Raw genomic sequence first — 6,000 nt, forward strand, 5'->3', positions numbered from 1 at the left:
GGTAAGTCTCTCTAGCTCTCATTTCTATTTTGTAGCAATATTTTTATATATATTTGATGTTAAATTTCTGGTTTTTTAGTAATTAGAAAACTTTTTCAAATGTTAGTGAGATTCTAAAACTATCAATTGCCTGTATATATTTCCTTATTAAACGATTCATTGTTAAATGTTTTTAAATCATTAATAGGAATTGATATTTGTATTGATTATATATTGCCAAGATTAACAAATCTTACTAACTTTACTAGGCCATTTCTTGTTGATTTGATTAGTCAAAGCACATTTTTAAATCCTTAATATGGGAATTGATATTTGTATTGATTATATATTACCAAGATCAACAATCATATTAATGTTACCGGGCTATTTACTATTGATTTCATTAATCAAAGCAATAAAAAGAGTGGGGACGGCTTGCAAAACTTTCTTATTTCCTAAATATATAGTTAGATAGCTGAGTTAGTTGTATCTAGGGAGTGGGAACTGCTTGCAAATCTTTTTGGTCTGTTACATGGAGGCAAGACTTTTGAGCAATAATTTCGTCAAAATTGATTTAAGTAATTTTGGACACAAATTTAGCAACTTTGGACACAAGATTTAGCAAGGGTGTACATAGAATTATTAACTAGAGCTTTCTTCTTCTCTCTTGCATCCTAGCTCCTGCTCCCTTTTTTATCTTCATAGAATTATTACACTTCCAATGGAATTTTTCTTAAAACTGCAAAAGAATGGGTATAAGTTATGGTGCAACAAACCTTCTGGTGCTTGCTTTCAAATTTCTTGGGAATGAAAATTGAATTGTCTTTTTGGGTTTGACTATAATCATATGTTTGGCTTAGCTATAGATGCTTGTCACTTAAGGCTATTAGCTTGATGCTTAAGAAGAGCTTGACAATCTTATTAAGTGAGAAGGAATTTTGATTTTTAATAGAAATGGAATCAATTTGACCAACTTCGATCTCCATTCTGCTCTCACAAAGGTATACCCTTTTTCCTTTTCTATTTTTTTTTTTTTAAAATTTTATTTGGAAACTATGTTCGAAATGTTATATTTTCACCATATGCGAATCAGATTGTAACCATGTAATTTTTTTATTTTGAGTTTACGATTCTAATAAAGCCATTTAAAGGCATTTGCATTTTTTTTTCCTAATAATGAATTTGGGTTAGTATTTAGTGAGAAGTTAAACCTTAAGTGTGTAAAATTTAGTTGTATTTGATTTTTTAACAATGCAGAGAAAATGTGAGTTACTTTGAATTTTACAGTAGTGAATTTGGGATATTTATAGGTATTGGAACAAGTGGGGTTTGAGGTAATTGATGGTGGAGAATGGAAGTTCTGGAAGTATGTGGAGGAAGCTGAGTTTGGACTAGGGCTGTCGGTTCATACTATTTTCATTATGGGAAAACTGCTGGTAGGGGATCGAAATTTACTAGGTTTGTGTGTATATATATATGCTTTATTAATTTTTTTTTAATTATCATATACAAGTTTAATTTTTTTTTTTTTTAGTGCTTGCTTTAAGAGCTTGTCTATTCATGCAGCGGTCTTTGAAACTTTTATACCTTGATTTAATTGTGAGAATTTCTTAATCACATGAAAAATTTCTAAGTGATGTCCACTTTAGTTATGCCTACAAATTTTGTTTCTTTACCTCTATAGTTTTACTTGTGTTTAGGATCAACAAAGTGAGCTTTCTCAATGTCATGTATCTAAGCTAGCCAAGAAACTGAGGGTGAAGGTATGAGTGATGAGTTGGTACTTTTCACCCTTATTTATGATATTACTAAGTTCATTTGTATTATTGCTACTGTTGTATTTCTTTTGCAAGTTTAGTGTGAAGTTTTTTTTAACCCTTAACTACAATCTTGTTTTAGTCATTTAATTTTACCAATTATTTAGTCTTTATTTGTTGATTGTTTTTCAGGAAGAAGAGGTAAAATTGAAGCCTGTTATTGCATTCGATTGTGGTATGGTCTTCTTATAAGAGTTCTTTCAATGATTTTTAGTTACATCTTGATGTAATTGAGATGTGAAAAGGCTAATGCATTCAGTACTAATAACTGAACGGTTTTTTGATTTTGGTCCTTTCATTTCATGGCCTAAAATGTGGCCATTTCTTTTATTAGTAGATTTTTAGGTTATGGGTCAAATGTCCTTGTCTCACCATCCTTATTGAGTATCTAGACTTGGCTACGTTATATATATATATATATATTCCCCCACCCCCCTTTTTTGCCAACATGGTACTTTGCAGGGCATTTCTGTCAAACTGAAGGCTTTCATTCATCTATGTCAATTCATGTCTGGTTTCTTAGCCAACCATTTCGTCTGAAGTGGACCCAACTCATTGAATTTTATTTTTTGAGTGCTTAATGTAGCATTGACCAAGTATACTAGTACTAAAAATATAGCTAACATTTGCAAACAGCTAGTTCCAAATAACAATCTAAATTGACCTGAATGACAATAATGTATAAATACTATTATTTAATATGTAACATGCCTTTGCAATTTGAAAATTAAATAATTTCTACCATTTTTATTCCTTTTGAATTGATGAGTGAGTTTTGCTCTTGACTTCTTGCAATCTTTTTTTTTTTTTAAAATTTTTTTTTATACTAAAAATACTTGCATAGTGTAAGAGAGTGCAAGATTTTAGATACATCATCTATCAATATATATCCCAAGAGAGAAAGAGAGAGAGAGCTACAACTAGAACTAGAACTACAAGTCTGTTATGGCACGTCTAATTTATCAATATTTCAAACATGAATCAAGCAAGTGCCTTTAACAATGCTTCTATGCATTAATCTTTCCACTCAATTTAGTTGATAATTTTATTTTACTTTGTCATTGTATTTTTTATTAAAATAAAAAACAACTCAATTCTGACTGTTGGATTTGTTAAATTGCTAGATTAAACATTTGGTGGCTACTGCAATATCTTTAGCATCCCCTGTGGAGCAAAGCAAGGTAGCAACTAGTAAGTTAACCTCTCATTCTCTGACTACGTATGATTAAATTATTAAATAGCTCATGTTTACTGTGGAACAAATGAAAACTAGCAAAATATTGGAGCTTATCTTCTGGTTTGTATATCTTTGTACACCTCTCCCTATTTTAGTTTATAGTTTGTTCTCTCAATGTACTTAGTTTAGTAGTTTCTTCTCTTTTTACATGATTTTGGACGTGAAGTCACCTAATTTACGTCTTTTAAGTGATCTTAGTAGTCTATAATTTAGACTTAGATTTTGTAAGATTAGCAGCTCATTGTAAGTTTGAGTTCCTCTTTCTGGGAGCAAACCAATGAATTGCTCAAGGGAGAGTAAAATCTACTTCAAAATACCCTATTAGTATATAATTATATGTCAAATTTTTTGTTGTGGTGAGTTGTTGATTTGGAGCAAGTGGGTGGCTTGCACGGTGATATAAGGTGGTTTACTTTTCATTATTGGGAGTGTTGATTGTCTTGTGAATATTGTGATATTATTGTTCAACTATGTGTGAATTTATTTTATCTCCTCTTAGTAAATTCAAATATTCTACTGTGGTAGGTTGTTGATTTGGAGCAAGCGGGTTGTTTGCACGAAGATATCAGATAGTGTATTTTATTTTGGGAGTGTTGATTGTGTTGTTCCTATTGTGCTATAATTATTGATAATGAACTTAGTCATTCTTGCTGGAATTTCCTTAATAATTCTACCTTTTATGTGATCATCTAAGTTTACTTTTTATCTATTGCTACTTGAGTAATACTCATGCATTGGTGTGTTCAGTGATTAGCCCTAGGCAAACCAAGTATGGATCTAACTTGACTTAGACTTATATTTTTTAGTTTCGTGAACACTAGGTTCCTAGGTGATTGGAGTGGTCTAGCATCTTAAAGCTTTTTCAACATAAGCTATGGAGTCAAATTCAATGCATTCTTGATTATTACCCATGATTAAGTTCAGATTTTTCATCATCGATAAGTATATGTATGGCTCCTTTGAAAGAATGGGCATGGCAATTTATGGTACAAGGACAACTACTTAATGCCCTTGATGAGAGATTGAGGGCTAGAGGTGGGTTTGATGAGGGGAAGATTGAGTTGGATGAGTTAGAAAGTGAGGACATGGATATATATTTGCTCCAAAAAATGAAATCCAAGGATATGTGGTCTGAGTTTGAACAAAATTATGGCTCTTCATTATAGCCAACATTTGAAGATATTCTTGATTATTACCCATGATTAAGTTCAGATTTTTCAACATTTGAAGATTTTTCATCATTAATAAGTATTGTATTTGCTATTGTAAATAATTATAAGTAGATATATTTAATTTGTTGGTTTAATGTGGTATTGTATTTGCTATTGGAAAATATGAATTATGATTCATTACAGGTGTTATAAAATAAGTATTGAAAAATATGTATTTTAGGTACATTACAGGTGCTAAATTTTTTTTTTTTTTAAAAAGGACCTATACCAGCGCTTTTGAAAGCGCTGGCATAGGTTCTTTTAAATTATACTGATTCACGACCTATACCAGCGCTTTTGTGAGCGTTGGAATAGGTATAGTCTATGCCAGCGCTTTCAAAAGCGCTGGTATAGGCCTTTTAAATCATATTGATTCAAGACCTATACCAGCGCTTTCATAGGTAGTACCTATTCCAGCGCTTTCAAAAGCGCTGGTATAGGTCTTGAATCAATATGATTTAAAAGTCCTATACCAGTGCTTCAAAAGCGCTGGTATAGGGCATATGCCTTTCCCAGCGCTTTTGAAAAGCGCCGGGACAGGTCCGTCGACCCTATACCCACATTCACTGCCCAGCGGTTTGAAGCGCCGAGAAAAAAAACACCGGGATAGGTATTTTGACCCTATCCCAACGCTTTCTAGGGCTATCCCAGCGTTTTTGAAAACGCTGGGATAGCCCTGTTTTTTTGTAGTGTGTATGTCTCTTTATTGCTTTCCCTAGCTTGTTTATTGCTTTCTAGCATGTTTTATTGCTTTTCTAGCATATTTTATTGCTTTGATGTTGTTGGCCTAGCCTTCTTTGGTTAGGATATGTCTAAATTTCTTATTTGTGCTTTTGCCATGTTTATGTGCTTAAAGCTTTGTTTGAATGTTATGCCTAGTGCTTTTATAGCTTTATACATCTTGTTTATATCTCTTTCTTGTGTCTTGTGTCATGTGTAGGGTGTAGATCTAGATTTAATGGTCTAGGCCTATATCCATACACCCAAGCTCAATAAAGGGTTTGGATTAGTTCCTATTTGCATGCTTATGCTTTGTTTGCCCTTTTCCCATGCTTTTATGTTTAGATCCATGCTTGTATGCTTAGATCTCATTTCTTGCATTCTTGCCGTGCTTTGCATGTTTTGTTTCTCTTTGTGGGTGTGTGCTTGCACCTTTGGTGCCTTTTGTTTGTTTGGTTGCATCATTTCCCCTTTTGTAGCTTGTTTGGATGTAATTGTATGGTGAGTACATATTTGTCATGTCGGCTTGCTTGTAGCTTGTCTTTCTCTATTTGTTTAGCTTTGCGTGTTAGGGTTTATCATGTTAGCCTTGTATGTGCCTTATAACATGATTAGTTTTCCCCTTTATGTGATAATGTGCTTAACCTCTTTTACGCTTACTTTGTGTCTTCTTGTTTGGTTTCCTTGTTTTGTTTGCATCTTTATACCTTTGCCTATATTTTCATGCATGTTTCTTTGCTTGCTTTTTAGTGTCATCAAGTATAGCTCCTGCTTATGATTGCGTGCAGGTCCACACCTATCTTTGTACACGAAATCCCAAGTCCCTTTTAGGAGCTTTGCTTGATGGCACGTGTCGTCTGTATTAGAATATGATGGAACTACAAACACCAAATCCTAACCTACATTTGTCCTAGGAGACCTTTTCTTGTTTGTTCATTCAATAATATATTTGTTTGCTTGTTCACATGCTTTCTTTCCTTGTTTGCTTGTCTTGCTTCTTTGCTTGGTGTTTCTTTGTTTCTTTGCTATCTATTTT

The 6,000-nt window shown here is 32.9% G+C and overlaps 1 long non-coding RNA gene across 2 annotated transcripts; it reads left to right on the forward strand.

The window, feature by feature from the left end:
* The first annotated feature begins 1,678 nt into the window (after positions 1-1,678).
* Positions 1,679-3,909, forward strand: LOC115952476. 2 transcript variants are annotated; one of them, XR_004083417.1, is made up of 4 exons: positions 1,679-1,742; positions 1,929-1,971; positions 2,921-2,987; positions 3,855-3,909. It is a non-coding gene; the product is annotated as an uncharacterized LOC115952476 (long non-coding RNA). The 2 variants fall into 2 exon arrangements; XR_004083416.1 differs by lacking the exon at positions 3,855-3,909 and adding an exon at positions 3,559-3,677.
* Positions 3,910-6,000: the final 2,091 nt, after the last annotated feature.

This window comes from Quercus lobata, chromosome 7 (genome assembly GCF_001633185.2).
Source record: "Quercus lobata isolate SW786 chromosome 7, ValleyOak3.0 Primary Assembly, whole genome shotgun sequence".
Lineage (NCBI taxonomy): Eukaryota > Viridiplantae > Streptophyta > Magnoliopsida > Fagales > Fagaceae > Quercus > Quercus lobata.